The sequence below is a fragment of the Bubalus bubalis genome, chromosome X (genome assembly GCF_019923935.1).
Source record: "Bubalus bubalis isolate 160015118507 breed Murrah chromosome X, NDDB_SH_1, whole genome shotgun sequence".
NCBI lineage: Eukaryota > Metazoa > Chordata > Mammalia > Artiodactyla > Bovidae > Bubalus > Bubalus bubalis.
The window spans coordinates 121,370,546-121,380,740 of record NC_059181.1 but is presented as its reverse complement, the minus strand read 5'-3'; positions in this window follow the sequence as shown (position 1 = coordinate 121,380,740).

The following is a 10,195-nucleotide window of genomic DNA, read 5'->3' as shown; positions in this document are numbered from 1 at the left end:
CACACACACACACACACACACACACACGCTTACTTCTTGGGAAGCTCTGCAGACTTGAGCTCCACCTTCTTCCTCAGCCCAGCCCTTGAGCCGAACACAGAGCAGGCCCGTGCAGCACTCTAAACAGTATTTGCAGCTCTGGCTGTGATGCAGTCATGTAGGCATGTTGGTAGCCTTACACTCAGAGGGCATTGTTTGTTCATTCTGTCAGGAGACCAGAAAACTCAAAATATACACCTGTGGAGTGGGAGGGGGTAGAAGAGCTGTGGATTTGGCCCTCTAGACAAACCCCAAACACAACCCCTTAAATTGATGGACTGGTCGTAAGACCTCTCCTGACCAGATTTGTTCCTTCTACTGAAACTAGGAAGGTTTTCATCCCTGCTGCAGGGACTGGGGTGAGGAGAGCCACCACAGGGCCGGGATGCCTCCTTTCCACTTTGGCTTAGAGGAAAATTTCCTTCTCACCTCTTTCCACTCAATGAAATGAGACAGAAGCCAGCATAGGTGACTGAATACCTCTGTAGCCCGTTTGCCTAATCAAGGGGGTATGCAGTGTTGCCTCTCTTCAGGAAAGGGGAAGATCCGGTACTTCTCCCACCAAATATTTTTTTTCAGTATTGGAATTTGAATATTTGGATTTGTGTAACTATCTGAAATTCATGATCTTCAACAGGAAGAACTCCTTTTAAAATCATATACATTCTCTCCAAGTACTAGCACACATAAGCAGTATATGATGTTTGGATAGAAATGTAAAAACAACTGCAAAGACCATTTGATAATAATCTACATTATAAAAATAATCAACAAAAATTAACTGACATGTGTAATGACAAAGTAGTGACAAGCCCACTTTCAGAGCCATCTGCCTCCCCATTTTTTTGAGCCTTATACTCAAAATAATGATTTGAACCTACTACAGCTGTTAAAGAACAAAATAGCTCAAGAAATGAAGTGTATGTATGGAATTGTGCTATAAAGCACTTTCCTATAGCTAGTCTCTCTCCCTCTCTTTCTCTCCTTTGCTCTCTTTTTCATGGAGTTATGAAATTGCAAAATTAATAATAATAAAAATAAGCCCCATTTGTTACGAAGTAGTCTTTAAAATTATTTTAAAGGTGCCAGAATGGTAAACAATATTAAATGAAGCCTCTGATCTTGAAGACTTTATATTGCAGAACAGGACAAAAGAAGAATACAATAGAAGAAACCACTCCCCAAATTAAACTAATAAATTCAAAGCTGATTTCATTTTTTTTCTCACAAAAAGATAAATGCTTCTATAAAAGTTTCATTTGGGTATTCATCCCAGCAAACTCCAGTAATGTATCTGAGTTGGAAAAGACATAACCGAACATATTTTTTTATGTTTAAAAAAATAATAAAGAAGCACTAATAGTTACCCCAAACTTTCAAGCAATCAATATAGCAGTCATAAAATACCTTTTCTAAAACTTCAAATCCCAGCATTTGTTTGTAGAGTATTAAAATGTTTCGCTGGTCCATGTGCAAGACAGTCACAGTGCAGTATCATAGTATGATTTACTCTTATCTCCCCCACAACACCTAAGACAGTGTCTTGTATATAGCAGGAAATATGTAACTATTTTTTTTGAATATGAAGTTAAACCAGCTAATGTATTACATGTGTGAACTTAAAAAAAAAAGTTTTCTAAGAAAAAAAAAAAGTTAAGTTTCAAATCACTCTGCAATTTGAACTTCATCCACTTGCCCCCATCTCTCTCTGCCTTCTACAACTTCAGTGAGATGTCCCTGGACCCTGAGCCAAACCGAACAATCCTGCACAGCTCAGTTTCCTGTAATTGTTTAGAACCCGAGAGCCCATAAGGCTCCCCTCATCAGTCATGGGGAGTCCATCTAGGGCAGCTGCTGCTGCTGCTGCTGCTAAGTCGCTTCAGTCATGTCCGACTCTGTGCGACCCCATAGATGGCAGCCCACCAGGCTCCCCTGTCCCTGGGATTCTCCAGGCAAGAACACTGGAGTGGGTTGCCATTTCCTTCTCTGATGCATGAGAGTGAAGTCGCTCAGTTGTGTCCAACTCTTTGTAACCCCATGGACTGTAGCCTACCAGGCTCCTCGTCCATGGGACTTTCCAGGCAAGAGTACTGGAATGGGGTGCCATTGCCTTCTTAGACCTAGGGCAGCAGGAGGAAGCAAAGAAATTATTCCTGAGGAAACATTTCAAGTGAGAGGAAATACCTCCCCATCCACAGCCACTCCTTGTTTCTTCTGGAAGGAGGTCAGGACTGGACTGGGTAAGATGGAGAGAAGTGGGATTCAAATAGCCCTGTTATTCAAGTAGCTCCATCCTTCACTGTCTTCCTGTGGAAATTTTGTTCTGTGACAACGTAAGTGTAGCTCTTTAGTTGCAATAGGATAAATGGGAGCAGGCCCCAAAGCAAACAAATTCCTGATCAGAAGCTCTTGAGTTCTTCCAGCTCAGTGGTTCCCTCATTAGAGTCACCTGGGGAGCTTCAAAACATAGTACTATGGTGCATGCCTGCTAAGTCACTTCGGTCGTGTTTGACTCTTTTCGAACTATGGACTTTAGCCCTCTAGACTCCTGTGTCCATGAGAATTCTCCAGCCAAGAATAATGGGGTGGATTGCCATGCCCTCCTCCAGGGGATCTTCCCCACCCAGGGATTGAACCCGCATCTCTTACGTCCACAGGTGGGTTCCTACCAGTAGCCCCACCTAGGAAGCCCAGTAAGCCCAGGAAGTACACCTCCCTAAACTGAGTCACAAGTTCTGGGGTGGTCTGGGCATCTGAGTATTTCAAAGATTCCCAGGAGATTCCAATGTGGAGCCATAGTTTCCAATCCAGGGAATCCTGGCTCCACTCTATTGTTTCTGAGGCAGAGGGCAGGCAACTCCTCCCTCTTCCAAATTTAAAGGGATACGATGCCTGCAAAAATAACTAGAACCTGCAATGTAACTCTTGCTGCTGCTGCTGCTAAGTCGCTTCAGTCGTGTCCGACTGACTCTGAGTGACCCCAGAGACGGCGGCCCACCAGGCTCCCCCATCCCTGGGATTCTCCAGGCAAGAACACTGGAGTGGGTTGTCATTTCCTTCTCCAATGCATGAAAGTGAAAAGTGAAAGTGAAGTCACTCAGTCCTGTCTGACTCCTAGTGACCCCATGGACTGTAGCCTACCAGGCTCCTCCGTCCATGGGATTTTCCAGGCAAGAGTATTGGAGTGGGTTGCCATTGCCTTCTCCGAATGTAACTCTTAGAGAACCACAAAAGTAACAGATATGGCTGGAGTTACAGCTTTTGAGTGCATAAACTAAAGGGGCCCCTGTGCCCTCCTAGGGAGCGTGTTAGAAACTGAGGGGGGAGGCTGGTGTAAGCTAATGCTCGCAGTGCTCACAGGCTATATATACCACCCAGAAGGCAAGTTTGTTATCAAAAGGCAGTGCAGGCTTCCAACAGTCTTAGAGTCAGAACTACTTCTTGAAGAAGAAGGTAAGAAATAATAATTACTGAGCTTTTTGTAAAGTGGGAAAAGGGTATTTAGGTGTTGGGGTGGAGTAGAGGGGGGCTTCTAGAATGTTCTCAAGGCCACTTAACTGAGGACAGATTCCGCCTGTGGAACCAGTAGTGAGGAAAAGAATGTTCTAGCCGTGTTTATTCTGCTTCACTTTATACATAGATCGATAAGAACCTCTATTAAGAAGTATGGGGTGGGGTGGGGAAACAGGAAAGGAAAACAGCCATCTGCTGATAAAATGTGCTTCTCAATGGCCTTGGTCTGAGGAAAACTCCAACTTTTGCCCTGGAAGGCTGCACAGTGGCTTCTACACCGCTGGTGTTGACTAAAGTGCATGCGCCAGTGTGTGTGTTGGCCAGGCGATTGGGGGTGGGGAGAGGGCAAGGCTCAGCAGACTTTGGGGGCCAGGTCGATTTGGAACTTGGACCCTGGGGAGGGGGCCTCGGGTGCACATACGCAGAGGAAATTAGGAAAAGATGAGCCAGTGGACCGCGGCCTCCAGTCCAGCTGGGATGGCGAGAGATCAGTGCACGGCACCTTGTGCCTCAGGGTCCTTCTGTAACATGGCACTATATCTGGGGCCCAGCAGTCAGTAGTACACAGGGTTTCCCTCCAGGGGTTAAGGACCTGCTCTGAACTTCTCTGGTGGCCCAGACGGTAAAGCATCTGCCTACAATGTGGGAGACCCGGGTTCAGTCCCTGGGTCAGGAAGATCTCCTGGAGCAGGAAATGGCAATCTACTCCAGTATTTTTGCCTGGAAAATCCCATGGACGGAGGAGCCTGGTAGGTTACAGTCCATGGGGTTACAAAGAGTTGGACATGACAAGCGACTTCACTTTCACTTTTCTGAGAAGGGAGGCAGGAGCCCCTAGGGGCACAGTTTGGGAGCAGCAGCCATGGAAGGTTCTAGTCCCAGTGTCCGGCTCTCCCCTCCCCCTCCACCCCCCCCCCGCCCCTCCACCCCCCACCCCCACCCCCATCTCCCCCCTCCTCCCCACCTCTTCCTTAACCACCTCCCTCCTCCTCCCCTCCTCCCTCCCCCCATTCCCTCCACCCACCTCAGCCCACCACCTTCTGAGAGCTGAGGGTTTCTCTTGGCAGGGCCAGGAGGGGGCTCATTTTAAATACAGATCACTGCACAGAGCCTCACTAAGATGGCTCCTGGCCCCGTTAAAGAGAAATGGCACCCTAACTGAACTGGGAATGTCACTCCAGCCTTTCTTGGGCTTGCTAGGGTCAGGGGTTCCTAAGCTGATTTTCCACAAATGGCGCCTGTGGAAAAGCCTAGGTGCAAGGAAGTCTTTCTTTCTCCATTTCACTAGGCATATGATACCTGGTCAGGCCACAGCTCGGGCTTGAGACAGTTTCGGTCATCTAGGCCTGTCTAGAGGGCCTCCCTGGTAGCTCAGTTGGTAAAGAATCTTCCTGCAATGCAGGAGATCCTGGTTGGATTCCTGGGTTGGGAAGATCCCCTGGAGAAAGGGATAGGCTACCCACTCCAGTATTCTGGCCTGGAGAATTCCATGGACTATCCATGGGGGCCCAAAGAGTCGGACACAACTGAGCGATTTTCACTTTCACTTGCAGGCCCATCTAGGTCAGATGCCTGAATCAAAGTATTACCAGATAAGATATAGGTTGTCCAGTTAAATTAAAATTTCTGACAAAAAAATGATTAATTTTTTAGTGTAAACATCTCCCATGCAGTATTTGGGACATACTTATACTTAAAAAAAAAAAAAAAGTTTATTTGAAATTCAGGTTTAACTGAGCATCCCGGATTTCTCTGCTAGACCTAGTAGCTCTACCAGAGTGCAGTGACTACTTGTGTCTGGAGGAACTGTTGACTCTGCCAGCCTATGCCAGCTTCGAAAACTGAAGTGTAATCTACCAAAACTGAGTCTGAGAGAACAAAGGTTAAGGGCAGGGAGGAACTGCAACTTTGAAGAGAAATTTCTGATAGGGCTAGAGTCTGGGAGAAACAAGAGGAGCGGAGAGGCATACTTAAGAAGACAAGGTTGTGGGAGCATCCTGGAATCTTTATATTAACCTATAGTTTAAAGGAGAGGCATTGAAGGAAGTGGGGCTAAAATCCTTGCCCAAGTGTAGTAGTGGCTGAGGACATCTGTCCATGGTAGAACTGGAAGGAGCATTTCTGAGAGAGAAAAAGGCAAGGGATGAAGTCCAGGCCCTGGCTGAGGAGGGGCAGTTGAATTGGCAAATAGTTGCCCTCTCCTCATCAGAGCCCCTGGGTCCTGGGGAACTGGCCTCGCTTCCCTCGGGCTTCCTGAAGGCAGGCAGCTCAAGGAACGGCCTTAGCCCGGACTCACATGCCTCGCTGGGTTTGACAGCTACAGTTGCCCCTCAGGGTTCAGTCATGCGGAAAGGGTCAATAAACCTATGTATCTCTAGCCAAAGAAGAAAGACAATAAAACCACCCTCAGGGTCACAGGTCACACAGTCACAGATTGAGATATTCACAACTCTTTTTTCTTTCCTCTCCTCTTGTCTCCTCTTTCTCCCTCTGGTTCATTCTCCCTTGACTCTACTTTTCGCTTTTCTCCAAAACCAATGTTATGCCTGGAAATAATTACAAAGCTGAAAAAAAAATCATGTCATGAATGAAGCTTGAAAAGTAGGAGAGTGATGGTGGATAAAACCCACCGGTTAAGAATACTTAGCTTCTTCGCTGGCAACCTCCAACCTTTAGTCTAGGGGAAAGCAAACATTTTCTGTAAAGCATCATATAGAAACAACTTTAGCTTTGCAAGCCACGCTGAGTCTCTGTAGCTTAATCTCCCCACCCTTTTCCCTCTCCTCCTCTTTTTTCTACTTCTAACCCTCTAAAGATTAAAAAAAAATAATTCTTGGCTCCTGGGGCCATACAAATACAACAGGCCAGATTTGGCTTGCAAATTGCCAGACCACATTCAAGCTAGAAGTTAGTCTAATTCACTCCTACTCTGTCTTACTTGGGGGTGGGGGGAAGAAAAGGGGGAAAGGGAGGCCCCCATCAAAGCCTTTTCCTCCTATCCCTTCACTAGAAAAGGACTAGATGAATGACTCCAAATGATGCAAAAACCACAAGCAAGTTGATTTTACCAAATGCCATTCCTGAACTATATAGAACTTCTTGGGAGTTGAATAAGCCGGGACAGCATTTTTTTAGGTGGCAGGAATTCTCACTCTCAATTTGGGCAAAAGGGAAGATAATTGAGGTAATGCAACATCTGCCCCCCAGGGAGAAGGGGAGGAAGAAGAGGGAATGGTGGACTAGGCCTGAACTAGGGAAATGGAGCTAGGAAGGTGGGGGCCCCAACACCTAGGCACCAAGGATGAGTCAGTGCCAGAAACCATAATATGGTCCTGAGGTACCCTTCCTGTCACCTTGGGTGCAGGACCCTGTCTCAAAGCAGGGACATGAATAAGTAAATCTCTCAGGAGAGTCAAGGCTTCTCTCCACTTGTTTTGGAGCTGAAGTTATTTACCAGAACTAACAGAGCACTTAGCACCTAGAAGGAACTTGGGGCCCTGCATAAATGAGAGCTCTAGAATGTCAGGCAAGCTTTGCACCCCCAATCCATTCTTCTTCCTCTATCTCTTCAGCTCACTGGGGAAGGACTTGGAATCATAAATCAAATGCATCATTGTGTATTTCTACCCCTGCCTGGGTCTCCCTCTCCCCTTGCCTCAGTGCTTCCCACCTACAAATGGTTCTGATCCTTTGGGGAAGGGGAAGTCTTCTTCCAATGTGACTTGTCCTTCTGGTACCCAGAGCCAGAGTGTACCTCAGATCCCGGGCAATAAATGTACTCATTGGCTGCATGACCTGGTGGGCCAGGACCATGACTCAGACTTAGCTGGTAACAGAGCACTGCCCACTGCCTAGGCTTTCACTGTATTTCCTGTATTTTCAGGGCTCTCTTCATTATCTCAAACCAGGTTCTGATATCTCTAGCTCAACTTCCTGCCTTCCTCCAAGTTCAATCCTATTTACTTCAGCCTGTGTCTCTGAAGTTCAAATATCTATCATTTGTCTATCTATCTGCACAGCCATGATTGACACGTACAATGAATGAAAATGTCTCATTCCTGTCTGGTTTGCCTTTCATTACATTGGGCAGCGATATGCTGCGGACCGCAGAGGACAAAGACAAAACAGATATTTAAAAAGGGTTGGTTAACAATATCTACTTGTTCATTCTACATTGAATTTTAAAGGTATTTAGGGCTTAAAACTTTTTTGTGAAATGATGAGAGGGTACTGCAAACTCTGATGTAGCCAATAAAATCTGGACCTCAAATAAGCGGTTGCTGAAAGTGTCCACTAGTCCCTGAGCTCCCAAGATCGATAGTTTAGCTTGGCCCCTGAAGACAATTAAGAGCTTTATCTTAGCATAAAAATAAAGAGGAGTTAAAAACTCATTCCTTTCCCGCCTTCTTCTCCCTTCATTTTTAAAAAAAATTGCGATTTGCAGTTTTTCTTTTAAAAAGATCTGGAACTCTTTTTAAAGAGGGGGTTGGATTGATGTAAGGAAAGTGCTGTTTACCAGGGGGAAAAATGCATATAATAGTGAGTTTCAAGGACATGTTTCAACGAGAAACACTTGGTGCTTCGCTAGAAAGAGGCAGGGGCACGAAATTCAGCGTCTTGGAATAATTCCCTTCCTGGATTCAAAGATTCATTTATTGAAATAAATCAGGAAGCATTGGCAGAACGGAAATCCGCTTGCTGGGTTTAAAGGGTCTTTAAAATGTTCCGAGTGTTAGATTGCAAGTCTTTTCTAAATACAAAACAGAAGAAAAGACCGCAGTGTTTCCCTTGGACTTAAAACTGCTAGATCTCCGACTTGGGATAATTTCATGTCCGCCACAGAGACTGTGTTTTAAGAGGAAATTCTGCCCCATAGAACAACTGCTGTACATGTTTTGCTTTTTAGCAGGCTGGATTGAAGAGAAAAGTGCTGCAAAGTGGGGCTCTGGGTTCTATGGAGAAACCAGTTTATCCCTACTGCCCGTCTGGACATTCTGTTTCCCTCTTGCTTCTCCAAGATGGATCCTAAAATTCTGGCTCAAAAGCTTTGCTCGTTTGGCAATGATCAGTTTCTCTGATTTTATTTATTGCTTCAGATTTGGGCATGAAAATAAATCTTTTTCCTATTTACTGTTTGAACTCAGTGTGAGGGAAAGGATCCCATTATATTTCCTATCCATACAGACATGTGGATATTTAGACCAGACCACATACAACTGGGGGACACATAAAAGAGATTTATTGGTTAATTTACGCCGCCTAATACACATGTAAACCCCAGTAAGCCAAAGCTGCCGAGGGAGCCTCGGTTCTAGCGTAAAATAAGAACCACGACTCCTGGGTTCCAGTCGCCCTGCCCTGCCCTGCCCTGCCCTGCCCTGCCCTGCCCAGTGCTTCCTTTCTCCACCTGAGAAACGAAGAAACCAGAGCTCTCTTCTGTCTTACCCCAGCCTGTGTGCAGAAAAAAAACTTTTCTTCGCTTGCTTTCCGCCACCACTCCGCTCCTCTCAGACTCAGCTCCCTAAAGCCCCCTGTCCCCCGAAGTTGTTCCCAGGGTCTCCTCCGAAAAGGGAGTTGAGGGGTGGGAGCTGCAGGTAATCAGAACCTTGCCAATTATTATTGTAGTTGCCTAACAGGAGTGGTTTGCTTGGGGTGGGGGGGCGCGTTAGTTGTTTTCTTAGGCGGTAACTTGCTATATCTGGAGGTATTTCGCTTTCTATCGTGTTCCAAGGGTCAGGGTTCCCCCTTCCCCCAAAGTAAACCTCCACCCACGCCAACCGAAATAGAATTCGAAATGGCCTGCCTCTGCCCTGCAGCTCACAAAGTCCCCAGCCTCGTCCTCTTGGGGGTATCTGGGGTCCCTGCGCCCCGCCGAGCAACGACACCCCCTCAAGAGTCGCACATTCGGGCTGGGCCGGGCTGTCCTAGGAAGGGCTCCACCGCCCGGGGTTCTGGCCTGGCTGAACCGCCTCAGGTCGGCCCCTTAACAAGCATCCCCCCTCCCCACTTCTCTGTTGATGATCTAATTGAATTATGCCTTTTTGTTCCAGGGACTACAGAGCACGTGCTGGAGGCAATTAATTATCAGAATGTGGTCAGATGAAGACGGACAGTGGGCACTGGGTAGGTCAGCGGCGGCAACATCCCCCGCCCTGCGCTCGGGACCCCTCCCCCAAAAGGGGCTGGCGAGGGTCCCTCGGCCGCCCTCCTTCCTCGGCTCCTCCTTGCCCCCGCAGCCCCGACCCGGACTCCCAAACGCGCGTAGGCCCCTGGTTCTCGGGGTACCTGGCGGGGCTCCCCGGAAACCCTCTCATCAGCGCTGGCCGGGCTAGGGCTTGAGAGCCACCTCTTCGCCGCCCCCGAACCCCGCTCTTCTCCGGACTGACGCCGGAGGAGATCCAAACTTTTTCTGATCAGCTGCGCGCCCAGGGTCCGTGGGGGCTGGTGGGAAGTGAAGAGAGGTAGAAAGAAGGAAGGATATAAAGGGGGAAGGGAGAAGAAACGCGGAAGAGAAAGAAAAGCTATCCTCCGTTTTTGTAAAGCTGACTCCAGGGAACTCATTTGCATAATTTAGGCTTATTTGTTCTTCTCTGAACCTTTACCCCCCCAACCACCACCCCACCCTTCCCGCAAAGAAACCCGC